General features: G+C 34.9%; 1 long non-coding RNA gene across 1 annotated transcript in view; it reads right to left on the bottom strand.

Annotated features, from left to right (window-relative positions):
- Positions 1 to 1841, bottom strand: part of LOC125775724 (uncharacterized) — a 13786-nt gene extending 11945 nt beyond the window's left edge. Inside the window, exon 1 of the long non-coding RNA XR_007421331.1 lies at positions 1559 to 1841. This is a non-coding gene — a long non-coding RNA (uncharacterized LOC125775724). The remainder of the gene's footprint in view (positions 1 to 1558) is intronic.
- Positions 1842 to 16053: the final 14212 nt, after the last annotated feature.

Raw genomic sequence — 16053 nt, forward strand, 5'->3', positions numbered from 1 at the left:
CCCTTGTCAATCGATCCTCTCTAGGGAGCGGAGTAAACGAGAGTCAGCAGTTACAAAAAGAGAAAGAAATGTCTGCTGTGAAAAGTGTTGTCACTAAGTGATGTCGATAAATGATTTGAATTTAAAATTCAATTTATGCACGCAAAGCCCTGCGAATAAATTAACTCTTCTAAGAATTGCTACCAATTATTACTTTAATTATTATTAATATTTATGATTTACTATAAGTTTGGCCCTCTTACAATAGAAATTTTCAAATCGTGAGCTCATAGAGTTATTAGAATACAGGGCGTATGAGTAACTTTTGTGTGTAAAAGCTTTTTTGGCTTCGTTCTATAAATTGTACAAAAGTTATTATGCACTGAAATATCTCTTTACTCTTTTTGAGAAAAATTTAAGTTTATTAAGACCCCAGCGGGATATGGTAGACATTGGTAAGCGAGCAAGGTAAACGATACAGCATGATTGTATCGCTTACCCCGACCGATGAAAATTAACACGGCGATGTCCTACGAAAAGTAACAGATCACCTTTTACGCTTACCATGGGACGAAGAATTCTTCGATGCCAAAGTAAACGAGGAATTCTTTGATGCCACAGTTAACGATGAATTCTTCGATGCCATAGTTAACGAAGATTTCTTTGATGCCAAAGTAACGAAGAATTCTTCGATGCCACAGTTAACGATGAATTCTTCGATGCCACAATTAACGAAGAATTCTTCGATGCCACAGTTAACGAAGAATTCTTCGATGCCATAGTTCACGAAGAATTCTTTGATGCCAAGGTCAATAGGAAAAATTGCATATTCGTATGAAAATAAGTATTATGTGTACAAAAACTCACCTTATAGGCCACTCACACTTTTTGTTAAAAAGAAAAATGCACTAGATTCAATACATACAATCGTTATAAAGGTTTTATTTTATGCGAAATGCACTTAAAAATTGTTATAACAAAATGTGTTTAAATGAACCGAATTATTACAAATTGAAATAGTTTAAAAACGTTAAATACATATTAAATGTATATGTATGTATGTATATATAAAATGATCAAAGGTTGAAAACATTTTTAAAAACGTTAAATATACATATATACAGACGGGTAACTAGCGGAAAGAACCGGGATGCTGCCAAAGCGGAGATGTTGGTCGCTACTCATTTAGCCATTATGGTTTTCTTTTAATTTTGTGGCTGAGTCTCTTGCCGTTTTTTTTCAAGCAACGAGACTTGAAGAAACTGCGTTTGGCGAGTTTGATAATTTTTTGAATTTGGTGAATATATTCCGATTTGGTGAAGCCTTCAACTTTCACACATTCTACAAAAAAGTTGAAAGAGTATGTTTATAAATTTGAAGCTATGTCCTTCAATGTTAAAAACACGAAATACTTACCAAATAGTAACCAACTTTTTGCTTGATGATTTGACGAAATAATGAAAAAATTTACTTATAAATTTTATTCCATCAATTTGTATTTGTCGTTTTTCACGTACTTACTTGACTTGTAATATGAACACAGTAGAATTTAGCCGCACAGCTTACTTTTATGCATTACCTGGTATCGAAGAATTCTACATAGAATTTTTTTCGAAGTATTCTTCAAAGAAAAATGTAAGCGGGGAACCATTATTCCGCATAGCTTACTTTTATGCATTACCTGGTATCGAAGAATTTTACATAGAATTTTCTTCGAAGCATTCTTCAAAGAAAAATGTAAGCGGGGAACCATTATTCCGCATAGCTTACTTTTATGCATTACCTGGTATCGAAGAATTCTACATAGAATTTTCTTCGAAGCATTCTTTAAAGAAAAATGTAAGCAGTGAACCATTATCCCGCTGGGACGAGTCGAGAAAGAACGATTTTATACCGAAATATCCACCAAAATCATTCGAACGAACTTGTGCTCTCTTGTCTTCTTTCTAAAATTTGCCTGGCGATTTTCAAGCAGCATATCCTTCACTTTTGCGAAAGGTGGAAGATCATCCAAAACCAGACCTGCCAACATCCCAAAAGATATTTTATTGAATTATCATTTACATAGGGAGTTTAATTATGAGTTTCTGGTGCTTTTTGTTGCAATGTATGCTAATTTTTATACCCGTACTTCTGGTAGTATATTAAGATATTTACGCAGAAATATTTTTTAAAAATATTATAATGTTTGTTTAGAATTTGGTTTGTAGTAAAATTTTAATATTTCTAAACGTAGAAATATGTACCAATAGAAGCCCCATTCGAATTAGGCTGGATCGTGCAAACAATGGTTAAAATAACAAATCATGTTGAAAACGAAATATCAAAAAAAAAAGTTTCTTCTTCTTTCTTTTTTTAAGTTTCTTTATACAGGTTTCGGCTCTTTGGTGTCATTTAACGATATGTTTCAATATAAAATAACGGGTGATTTTTTGAGGTTAGGATTTCATGCATTAGTATTTGACAGATCACGTGGGATTTCAGACATGGTGTCAAAGAGAAAGATGCTCAGTATGCTTTGACATTTCATCATGAATAGACTTACTAACGAGCAACGCTTGCAAATCATTGAATTTTATTACCAAAATCAGTGTTCGGTTCGAAATGTGTTTTCGCGCGCGTGTTTTGTTCAGCGATGAGGCTCATTTCTGGTTGAATGGCTACGTAAATAAGCAAAATTGCCGCATTTGGGGTGAAGAGCAACCAGAAGCCGTTCAAGAACTGCCCATGCATCCTGAAAAATGCACTGTTTGGTGTGGTTTGTACGCTGGTGGAATCATTGGACCGTATTTTTTCAAAGATGCTGTTGGACGCAACGTTACGGTGAATGGCGATCGCTATCGTTCGATGCTAACAAACTTTTTGTTGCCAAAAATGGAAGAACTGAACTTGGTTGACATGTGGTTTCAACAAGATGGCGCTACATGCCACACAGCTCGCGATTCTATGGCCATTTTGAGGGAAAACTTCGGACAACAATTCATCTCAAGAAATGGACCCGTAAGTTGGCCACCAAGATCATGCGATTTAACGCCTTTAGACTATTTTTTGTGGGGCTACGTCAAGTCTAAAGTCTACAGAAATAAGCCAGCAACTATTCCAGCTTTGGAAGACAACATTTCCGAAGAAATTCGGGCTATTCCGGCCGAAATGCTCGAAAAAGTTGCCCAAAATTGGACTTTCCGAATGGACCACATAAGACGCAGCCGCGGTCAACATTTAAATGAAATTATCTTCAAAAAGTAAATGTCATGAACCAATCTAACGTTTCAAATAAAGAACCGATGAGATTTTGCAAATTTTATGCGTTTTTTTTTTAAAAAAAAGTTATCAAGCTCTTAAAAAATCACCCTTTATAAGAATAAAAATTCATTTAAAAAACTCATGAATTGCACGCATCTTGTCAACGGGGTTCCGAGTATACATATAACGGGTGATTTTTTTGAGGTTAGGATTTTCATGCATTAGTATTTGACAGATCACGTGGGATTTCAGACATGGTGTCAAAGAGAAAGATGCTCAGTATGCTTTGACATTTCATCATGAATAGACTTACTAACGAGCAACGCTTGCAAATCATTGAATTTTATTACCAAAATCAGTGTTCGGTTCGAAATGTGTTATTATCGACAAATTTTGTTCAGCGATGAGGCTCATTTCTGGTTGAATGGCTACGTAAATAAGCAAAATTGCCGCATTTGGGGTGAAGAGCAACCAGAAGCCGTTCAAGAACTGCCCATGCATCCCGAAAAATGCACTGTTTTGGTGTGGTTTGTACGCTGGTGGAATCATTGGACCGTATTTTTTCAAAGATGCTGTTGGACGCAACGTTTACGGTGAATGGCGATCGCTATCGTTCGATGCTAACAAACTTTTTGTTGCCAAAAATGGAAGAACTGAACTTGGTTGACATGTGGTTTCAACAAGATGGCGCTACATGCCACACAGCTCGCGATTCTATGGCCATTTTGAGGGAAAACTTCGGACAACAATTCAAGAAATGGACCCGTAAGTTGGCCACCAAGATCATGCGATTTAACGCCTTTAGACTATTTTTTGTGGGGCTACGTCAAGTCTAAAGTCTACAGAAATAAGCCAGCAACTATTCCAGCTTTGGAAGACAACATTTCCGAAGAAATTCGGGCTATTCCGGCCGAAATGCTCGAAAAAGTTGCCCAAAATTGGACTTTCCGAATGGACCACCTAAGACGCAGCCGCGGTCAACATTTAAATGAAATTATCTTCAAAAAGTAAATGTCATGAACCAATCTAACGTTTCAAATAAAGAACCGATGAGATTTTGCAAATTTTATGCGTTTTTTTTTTAAAAAAGTTATCAAGCTCTTAAAAAATCACCCTATACATGTCGTTATGACCTCTTTGTGGTATTAAAGATAGTTCAAATATTTAAAGAAGAGTTTTAAATACCTCGAATATTATTGTGCTACAGGAACTGTTACAGCAGCGTCTCCGTAAACTTCACAAGCTTGCGTGGCATTCTTCCAGCCCCGACTTATTCTCACAAATAAATAATGTGCCTTTGCTAGTTTAAATCAGCAGCAAGAAATTAGCACAATTTACCTTTGCGACTACTTACAATGTCAACCACGAACTCTTTGAGCAAGTTGTCCGGCCTAACGATGGTAAAACAAACTATTCCCAGCAGTCTTTTAGCCACAGGGAAATTACGTTTCTTATACTCTTACTTCTGAGACATAAAATTCTATTGAAATATTACAATAAATAAAAGTGAGGTGTTTATTACGCTGGTTGAATGGTTTGCTGTCTCGTTGATATTTTATGTTATGGGATTGCAACATTTGTTCTTGGTTCGTGGGTTATCTTCGTTTATATTCGTTTGTGTTAATGTTGTATGCTCGATTACATGGCCTCAGTGACTCTTGAACGACAGCCATCGGCGAAATGGTAAGTGCCAAAGAGTGACGAGGACATTTAAGCTAACTTTTTCAGTGATCACAAGTGAAATGACAACGAAATATATAATGGCTCACTTATGGATACATAAGCTTCGTAAGTCTATATTTATCGTACCTCTTAGTCACCAAGCTATACAAACTAACAATAGTGAGTATATGTAAAGTGAATTGTACATCGACTTATACAAGTATTCATAAATTTCGTAGGACAAAAAATTTAGTTGGGCTCGAAACTTTGTGCAAATTTATTACAGTGCTCAGCAAAGCAATACAAACACTGCTTACGACACATACTTGTATTATGGTCTGCACTTTTCGTTTTGAGCTTCTAAGACGAAGTTGGGTACAATGCTGGCATGTACATGGATTTCTTTTATTTTCGTTATGGTGGTAATATGATAAAGAAAGTTTGCATATATTCGCCATATACTGTGCCAAAAAATACCACTCGCCCATTCTTATCCCTCCAGAAATCAAAAGGCGTCAAGCCCAGCTTAATATAGTAGGATCAAAGCCTATTATTCTTTGAATATATGTAACGGGTCTTCCAAGAAATAGTACTTTTTTTCAATAGCCATTCTTCGACAAATCACGCGTAAGGAATGTCAAGCTGTCGTTTAATTTTTGTTTAGTATTGGTTGGCATTTCAATGGAAAGACTAACGCCCGAACAATTTAAAAAAAAACGTTCAATTTTATTGCAAAATTCAAATTGAGAGTAAGCATTCATTATTGAATAATATTCGAGATCGTGTCCAGCACTTAGTAAAAAAAATATAGCAGCAAGAGCTGAGAGTGTACACGAAGACTGAGGAGAGTCGATTTGGCGCTCTTCGCAGCAACGCGGATTGATTTATGGAACGACAAGATTGTAAACTGAACAATCAAACAACTCAAAAACAGCTTTTGCAAAAACTAAAACCATTCGAACTTCCCCAGCTACATCTCTCTGCTTTATAGACTCTCGAAAAGTTTCAGCAAGATAAGCAAATTTTGTGCAGCGATGAGGCCAATTTCTGAATCATTGGGTATGTAGAGCTGTAATTTCATCAAGAAATGAAATGTGGTTTGTAGGCCGGTGAAATCATCGGCCCATATTTCTTCAACAATGATGCCAGTGAGAACGTAACCATCAATGGCTACCGTTTTCGCGCCATGATAGCTGAGTATTTGATACCTGAAATTGAAGCTCGTGATTTCGGTGACATTTAGTTTAAACAAAACGGTGCCACTTCCAACACATCGTATCAATCAATGGATTTATTAAGAAAACGCTTCGGTGAGCAGATAGTTTCACGTTTTGGGACGGTCGATTGGCTAGTAAGTTCGTGTATACTTTTCCCTGTGGGGAGATATTAAGGCTTAAATTTGTACGGAAAATTACGCTTCGCTTCAGGCCTTGGAGCAAAACATCACGCATGTCATTGACCAGTTACCAGTCGAAACGTTCGAACGAGTCATCGACGATTGCACTCAACGGATGGACTGTCTGAGACTTAGCCGCGTCCAATATTTGAATGAGATAATCTTGAAGAAATAACTGCCAAATAATGTTCTTTCGAATGATAGTAAATATTCCCCATTAAATTTTAAGTTTCTGTCTTTTTTTTTTAAGTAGGAAACCTCGAAATAGATCACTATTTATAAGTATGTATATATTTTTCTAAACTTCCTGTGTTCCAAGGCCTCAATAATGAAATGTTTATTAACTAATTAAATGTTAGAAATTGGCAGGTCTTTCTAGTTTGCGGCTCTATTGAGGATTCCAATCTAATGCTGTTCTTTTGATGCTATTATAAAGGTTCTTTGAAGAAGTAAATAAAATATCTAACAAATATGTAAGCGAAGATTTCGCTAGAAGCTTCTATTTGCACTTATTTTTATTGGTAGCTGACATACCACAAAACATTAGATATAATTGGGAACTAAGGTTACTATCTGGTTAAGTCAAGAAGATATAACCCCTGTTCTCAGATATCTACGAAAAATTCGAAGGTATAATACGAGATTTGGAAATATTTATTCTTGGTGTTACTTGGTTCCATTTTTAATTGCTATTTTATGATTTCCACGAAATCAATTGCCGTACGAAGAAGACCAACGTTGTTTGCGGATTTACAATATTTAGTTATGTAAAAGTAAAGAAATATTTGTATGATATTAATAGCTATAGACATAGTACTATGTATTAGTTATCTGTTTAACAGCAATTGCTGTTGCTGCATAACATAAATTGCCATATCGAGCCGCATTCGTTGCTTCGGTGAACTGCATGAAATGCCAGGAAAACAGCTCAAGTTAGAAGTAGTTAAACTTTAAATAAGGTCAGCAAACATTTCAATTTAGAAATATACAGTGATATGTGCAGTAGGGTGTCTGTTATTTCATACATTATGTACTTTACTTTTAATTTAAACCATGTCTAAAACATTTCTCGCTTAACATTTAAAACATTAATTCTGAAAAAGTGATATTCTAATTTAACCCTCTATAACGTATGGTAGACCACAGGCAACAAACCGTTTCACCTTTCTAAATTCTACTCGTAGTAATTTTTTTCGTCTTGTCAAGCAATGTAGAATGTAGTCTACACTCCATTCCTCTAATCAAGCATAAGCTAAACAAACTAAGTGCCGTTACTTTTTTCCAATGAAGCTTTTTCTTCAGTGAAAGTCGGGCACTGGCCTCAATGTGCGGAAAAAAAATCCGATGCAAAATCCCGAAATGTGCCGCGTTCACTCACACGGTGTGTGAAAAGTGCGGGTTAGCTTTATGCTATACCAAAAACAATAATTGTTTCAAGAACTTTCATTTGTCCTGAAGGATTTCCATTTTACTCATAATTTTGCCCACTTTCTTTATCACTGTTACTCATTGTTTCCTGTAAGCTGTACACTCCCTTTTTTTGTGTTATATGTGTTATAAATAAAAAGTAAAAAAAAAAATAATAATTTCTGTATATTTTTCCCATAAAACTAACCGATTCCACTAAAAATAGTTAATTTGGAGGTTTTGAGTTATAGAGGGTTAAAATTGTCACTTTACCAAAATCTTTTAAACGTTGAACAGGATATATTGTATTAAACTTGCCACGAAGTTTGTGACCATACAAAGTATACATATGAACAATTGATCATCGTGGCCAGCTAAGTCATTTTATTCATGTCCGTCTGTACACACGCGAACTAGTCCCTCAGCTTTTGAGACATCGGCCAGAACTTTTGCACACGTTCTTTTATCACTAAACCCCTGCTTCCTTTAAAAGATATATGCAGTTAAAGTTATACATCAAATGTACTCAGCATTAGAGATGAGCGATATTGCGATTTTTAAATCACTGTGATTTCAGTGATTGCTATTTTTAAATCACTGTGATTTTATATTGCTATTGCGATCGCAACTAAGTCGACGTTCAAACGTCGTTGTTGTTGTTGTAGCGGCAGATTCTGCCAATTTGACACCGTTTGGCCGAATAAAAGTCCGGGTCTGTTCCACTTACGTAGACCCGACTGTCGTGGGAACGACGGAAACATTTTGTCGTTATTGGCGGCAAATTCTCTTTTGGCTCCTGTAACTCGAGTCAAGGTTTTCCGCCTTTCTTTTCACTACATTTTCGCAAATGTTGGAGCGGTTCGGCTACCTGACACTATGATGGTTTCACACATTTCTTAGAAGGAATTATCATTAGTGTGGTTGATAATTTGTTTGTTTAGAATACCCGCTTTTAATATTTTCAAGACCAAATAATTAACGCGAGTTTCCTATTCTTTGGGAAAATATTAAAAACTCGTAATTTTTTTATTCCATAATTTTTTCTGAAATTAATTAGTTACAATTCTTGTTTTCATCACAAAAAGCTTTCAAATTTGGTTTTAACAATAAGTAAAATTAAAAATTTTATTAAAACAAATTAAAATATTCCATTTTGATTATATTTCATCTACCACTTCAAACATCACACTTCACTTCTTTTCCTTGATACATTTCCTGCCATTATTAAAAATTATAAGAACGTCACACTCAAAACTTCAAACCGCTATGAAGAAAAATATCATATACGATATATACAATACCTTGAAGAAAGTTGTTACTTTTCTGCTATTTGCTATTGTGATCGTAATTCACAGGTTTGAACTGCTATCGTAAATCCCAGCAATTCAGTTTCGAACTGCGATCGCAATTCACAGGTTCGAACTGCGACCACAGTTTCGAACTGCGATCGCAATCGCAGTTCATAGAAGCGAACTGCTATTTATAAAAAGTGATCGCTTTTGCGATTTGCGATTTTTCAATCACAGTGAAAAAATCACCGGTAGTGAAATATCGCTCATCACTACACAGCATACGTATAAGTGAGTTCTGCATTCTATGTTGCTCATAGGCCAAGGAGTACTATATGAATATTTGACACATAACATCAACTGCGTTTAACTTAAAAAAAATGTTAATCTTTTTCTTAAAGTTGTTGGTTTAATTTTTTGGAGACAAAATCATTACTGCAAAACATCAAATAAAATATATCGGAGAAGAAAATGGGTTTGGCACGATTTAAATTATAAATTAAGAGTTCCTTTACACTGGATCCTTTTATTTAAGGCAAAAACTATAACTTCATGGGACATGTGCAAACAAAAGTCTAACTAAACTGGGAAATACCGGACACCCTAATATGCATAAATACTCGTACATAGTCGAGGGAAACCAAATTTGAGTGCGATAGGCGTTACTGTTGAGGGGACTACTATAAAATTGGTCGGTAGATTTTGAAATTTAAATATTGGTACCAGCAAACCAGCGGTTTGAAGGTTTTAAAAACGTTCAGTATATATATATATATACTGCCAGTACAGGTGGAGAGTACTTGATGGCTGTTGTTGTTTGTGCTCAATGTTGAATGCCACAGAAGATTCTCCATCGAAAACTGGTAAAAATACATATACAAACTCACTTGTTAAAACAATGAAATCATTTCTATCTTGTAGTAAATTTTTTGGGTAGTTGGCTTTGACAACTGTCAGGCTAATAAGCTGTAGCGAGCATTGATAGGGCGGCGCTTAGCACAAATCGGTTATAGAGTCAATGTAAAAGTTGCAGTAGCTAAATAGCGACAATTGTACGACGAACATTTAATTGGAATGGAGGTACCAAGGCAACAAAAAAATTCATTTACATTAAAATCGATCTTCAAGAATTTATTGTTAGTGGGGCCTACATACAAACTTCAAAGACAGTTTCATACGTAGTGCTAAAAAAATTTTGCGTACAAAACCACCAACTAATTGAGGCGAGGGCTGTGGAAGAACGATATCGCAAAAGGAGGAAAGAAGAGTGCTGCGAAGAAGTTTGTAACCACTATATCTTTATTTTTATTTTCGTAATCACTATGCACATATAAGTTGAGATAATTTAGATGGGCAAACCACACATAATAAAAATATCCGTGTCACTCAAGTTTATAATAAAAATGTAATTTATTGTTATAGTCTTTAACTTTGTACAATGTTAATTTAAAGTTAAATTATATGTAAAATGTTTTAAAATTTTAATTTCGAATTATTAAATAATGGGGATCACAGTGACAATTGCAGCGCGCGGGATTGGTGTCGAAAAACGAAAAGTTGATGTGCGGTGCAGTATCGAATCCAAAAAAATCGGGTGGGGCTGTGCCGGGGCACACGGCCGTTGGTTTTAACGTGAAACGTCTATGTTAGCGAATCGCTTTTAAAGTAAAAGATTGAAATGAAAACAAGCACGTTGAGGTCGAATTGACAAGGTACGCCGTAGTATATTTGAAGGAAATATAGTTCCTCGTCGTGAACATCATAGATTATATTGATCGGAGATGAGTTCTGTCCCGGAGCAATATCCAAACATTGTTCCTCATTCCATAGCAAAGTTTGTTGTCGAGCCAGCAGGATTTCAGATTCTGGGGCAAAGTTGGGGTCGACAGACTTAATCTGAAATTCGAGCCCAATATAATCGTCCATATCTTTGTCAAACACACTCCAGTCGATCTTTATGTCGTAGCATTTGTACAGCGGTTGGGTTACCAAATAACGCAGCCAGGCCTTGATAACTGATCTACGTACGAAACCACTCAAGTAATTCGATTTATGAATGAGTCTATTTTTTATGTTGACATTAAAAGCAAAATTGTCGTCTATCCGCCTCGGTAATTGCTGCACCATGTTGTTTACATCGACAGGTACATTGACTAACTGGCCGACTATACCATAGTTACCTTCGTAGCGTAATCGACGAATTTGCATAAATGGTAATCGCGGTGAAATAAATCGAATGCTGATCGGGTCAAGCAGCGGCAGTCCGCTCGGCTTTGGAGGATAAAGAAAACCATTTGAGCGCGTTGGGATTTTATTGGCATCTATCGATTTGCTACAGGTACTGCATAAGCGAAATTCCGTCACATTTTCCTGGGTTAATTTTGTTTGAAGGAAAGAAATGTTGCGATGTTTCACTTTCTTTAAGTCTCTTTCAAACCAAAGTCGATCAAAAACACTGCAAGATAAACCAAACGGATTGGCTTCAAATACCGTTTTGAAGCGTTTGCCCGCTGAACGCCAATGATTTTGCATTGCTTCACTTCTACTGATATTGACATCTCTCAATTCCGTGGCAAGTCCAATAGATATATCGATCGTCTGTTCGTTCGTTATGTCCATAAGTATAGGTATTCCAGTGGTAGAGGTATTCGCGAGCTCGGCAGCAGCAGCTTTGCGACGCTCCCGAAACCGTCTCGCTCGCACGACGCCGGACATTGGGGTACTTATGCGTGGCCCATAGCCTCCTCTTTGTAACGATAGCCGTAGTTTATATTTCTGGTTGGCTCTTGCACGAACTGTTATATATTTATTATCACTTTCTGGTTATTTTAAATACAAATACTGACCAAATTACACTTATTTTTGTATAAATCAATTGGTTTAAATAAACTTGACAAACACACGAAAGAATCACCGCGTTATATAGTCGGTTTGGCACTAGGGATGGCAAACTCGATTCCGATTCTACTCGAGAATCGAGTTTTCTCGTAAAATACTCGAGTTTTCGGAATCGATCTTCAGTAGTCGGAGTCGATTAAGAATCGATTCTTGACATTCGACTTTACTATTAATTAAGTGACCAGTTTCAAGTTATAAGCTTAGTATCCAGCTCTCAAGAAATGTAAAAACTTCATATAAAAAAACGCTTAAGAAACGGTCAAGAAACTTTCCTACGATAAATTTACTAGTAAATGTTCAGGAGAGCGGCTTTTCCGAAAACGTGCACCAATTTTCACAGGAAATGTCTTAAAATACTCGTTTTTAGTTCTACTTTACGATTATGTATGGCGCGTGCCTTTAAAATCAATATTTTCTTTGTTTTTATCAAAAAACATCGTATATCCCGAAATGACAAATTCACTTTTACACTTTACACGTCATTAGATGTTAAAATTATACTTTCTATAAGTTATATACGCGTAATTATTGATGTTGTTTAGTTAAACAATAACAGAAATTGGTTTTTATGTTATTTTTATAAAAATATGAAAAACTTCACAATCACTTCACTTTAACAAAAATGGCAAGGTTATGTTCGAAATTATGGTATCACTGTTGTAAATTCGAATGGCAACTATTGATTCATGCACCCTGTACCTTATTTATAAACAAAACAATATAAATGTTTTTAACTATTTTTGTGTTTATTTAATCGATTTGAATTATTCATTCAATTTATGCCTTGTGATTTAATAAATAAATTTTTGTCCTTTTAATTTAAAATCGATTAGAATCGAAAGAATCGATTTTTGCCCCCGGATAATCGATTCTTAGAATCGAAAAATATAGAAAAATAGTCAGAATCGAGAATCGATTATGTAACCAATTTTGCTATCCCTATTTCGCACAGTTAACGGGAGGCATACTCCCTCGCCGCCCCGCTCGACCCCGACACAAACTCAATGTCATAACAGCGATCTGACTATATAAGCGAAATATTCATACCACATTTTTGTTTCTAAGGCTAATAGTTTTTTAATTATTAAGTTACGATAATACAACCCTTTTCGTTACGGTCCACTTTTTAAACCTGCTACCCGTATGTTTCGCGGCGATTTTAAAGACGTTTCACGCCAAAAATTTCAATAACATTGCAGGGGGGATGAATTGCCTTGATATTTACTAGATTCTTTATAATATATAAAATGAGCACTTGCCATAGCTGCAAACTCGAAGGGAGCAAGGAACCCGTTCTACACTTCCTCTGTGAGTGTCCAGCTCTATTACGAGTCAGACATCAAAGCTTAAGTGTATAACTCGACAAAAGATAACGAATGTGTGTAGATTCATTGAGGATATAAAATGAACACAACAAAGAAGCACTATATCAAAATATTAGATCTAGCGCTATACTTTTCAAAGGTATAGTAGAAGTATAGTAAAAAAAACAGAACCTTAAATTACGATATATTCTTTTTAGAATTTATAACTCTCTTCAAAAATTTTCACTGTGCGAAATCGCTAAGGCTTTGCGACTCATACACGTTATAAAGTGCCATCGATGATGGGGAGGGACTAAAAAATATAATCAATTACTTGTAGCATTGTAAACCTTAACTTAAATCTAATGACATCAAAAAATTTCAGCAACAAATGGAAAAGCTTATTACTATTATTATTGCATTCACTTTTGCCAAAAAAGCAAAGCGATAAATCAAGTTTTATTAGGCGCCAACGAGCCAACTTTCGTACTCAATTGACGGGTTTATGCATATTGCAAGCGCGCTTTACACATCATCAAATTGAATTCACAGATATGGTAGATATTTTTTCGGGTTCACTAAATTGTTTATTTTTTCAGTAAAACTATTTATCCATACTTGTGCCAAATTAATGCGATTCTGCCTATTATTTTTCATATTCGACCGTACAAGCAGCCAAAGTGGCGTTGCCCTTTAGCACCGAATCAATATTATGACCGGCATAGTTGGGTAGATGTAAATCATCGGTCGGCATGAGACAAACTGCAACTGCAAGTATACTTACAACTTGAAACTAAAGACACCCAGTGAGGCCGGCACGACCGTACGAGATTTTGTTTCGTTCTTGTCCCGATAACGACTGAACGATAGAGCGTAAGCATTCGTGTGAAGTTAGCACACAATTGTGCTATGAAATGCTGGACACTGGTTTAAATTGGCCATTGCCGTTTGTTCTTCGGCACACATGCGTGCACAAAATTTTACTATTTGGATACTTGGCTTAACCCGAAGTTGTGAACAATATCTGCATATGTGCCTGTCTTTGTTGCAACCTTACGTACTCACCAAAGCCAGAATGAATTTTTTTGACGTCTGGCTCACTAAAATTATGGATGGAATAGCTTTTCTCCCTGATTCCTTCCCTTCTTCCTCTTTTGATTTGGCAGTTTTCCAAACTATAGTTTACAACAATCATATTTTATAACTGTTTATGGAGCAAGATTCAAAGTCGTGGACTACCACCGCTTAATTCACTACTTAATTAACTTATTTCGAAATGTATTCAATTATTAAGTGTTAAACTTCTGCCACATATTTTTAAAGAAATATAATTTGGTTTGATTTTATAAGTTCATAATGAGTACAGTTGCATTAAAATAAATGAGAACAAAACCCTCCTGTTAAGTGACATCAGACAAACAGACCAAAAGTACTGACAAAATAACTAAACAAGGGGATAGTCAGCTATGAAAGAAATAACACGCACATCAACAATAAATATATAGCATAATCTGACAGCTAAATCAAAAGCAAAATATAAGAGAGAATAAAGTACATGCATATGTAGTGAATTAGGAAGGAAAGGATTTAAAATAAGAAACCAAAACGATTCCTAATACCCACGCTTCTAAACTTTATCAATTTATACTGTTGATAATCGAAATATAAACAACAGGCCAAATCTTACTAGCTTTCCCTGTTTTTCATTTTATAGCGAATATGAATAATAACAAGTCAATAGGCCATGCCAGCGTATTTTTTTTATTATGTAAGCAAATGTAATTTTTTAAATGGCTTCAACTATGGTTTTTATCCATCATTCTCATTGGCACTTTTTATTCCGATAAATTTTTGTACCAGAGCAATCTCTTGACATTTGGTTTGTGAAATAGAAATGAAATTGTGTTAAATGCGTTTACATGAGAGAAAAAGTGGAAGGGCAGTATTCCTATAATGTATGATGGTATGAAAAATAAATTAACTAAAATATTAAATACATTTACTTTAAACAAAAAACAGTAAGACTTTGTCTTAATTTTAAAATTTTTAATTTAATTTATTTTTCAAAATCTATGTCGTCCCTTTCAAAATAATCCTCTTTAGTGCCTATAAACTTGTGCTAACGTTTTTCCAATCTTTAAAATACTTCTTAACCCTTTGTTTTCATTTTCCATATTAGTGGTGGAAAAAAATCAACTGACTTGTTTTGTTTCCCTTTAGTGCTAAATAGTCATAAATTGTAAGAAAATTAAAAATAAAATACTCGTAATCATTATAGGTTTTACAGCCCCCCAAAAATTGTACGATATATCGTACAAAGTTCACAAAAGGAGTAAACATCTTTTTATATCTGCTTATGTCATTTATTTATATTTATGAAATAAACAAAACACATTAACAACGCAAACCTTAAAATATTTTTAATATTTTACTTAAAAAGGCTTATAAATAATTATAAACTTTATTAAAAAATTTATTAAATTATTTATATAAAGAATACTAAATTAAGGGAGGTACAATACTATTAGCGATGTATGTAAGTTTGTGGAAAAAAAAATATATATATGTATCGTAAGAATATTAGTTTAAACTTTTATGATAATTTAAGAAACAGTTGTTTTCTTTTGAAATTCACAAATGAATCTTACACTTAGTGCATATAAAATATGTACGTCTACGACATCCTATGTTCTTGCACCTCGTTTGACTTGTTTTGCCGTCATGAGCAGGAAAATGGTCAACCCGATCTTCAGACACTTCTTTTTGCGGTTGTGTTTCATATCTGAAAATAAAGAGAGAAATAAATATATTTTTTTAAATTGCATAAATGTAGTATTATTATGAAAATTGATCAATACCTTCTTACTTTACTGCT

Source organism: Bactrocera dorsalis, chromosome 1, assembly GCF_023373825.1.
Source record: "Bactrocera dorsalis isolate Fly_Bdor chromosome 1, ASM2337382v1, whole genome shotgun sequence".
NCBI classification, from domain to species: Eukaryota; Metazoa; Arthropoda; class Insecta; order Diptera; family Tephritidae; genus Bactrocera; species Bactrocera dorsalis.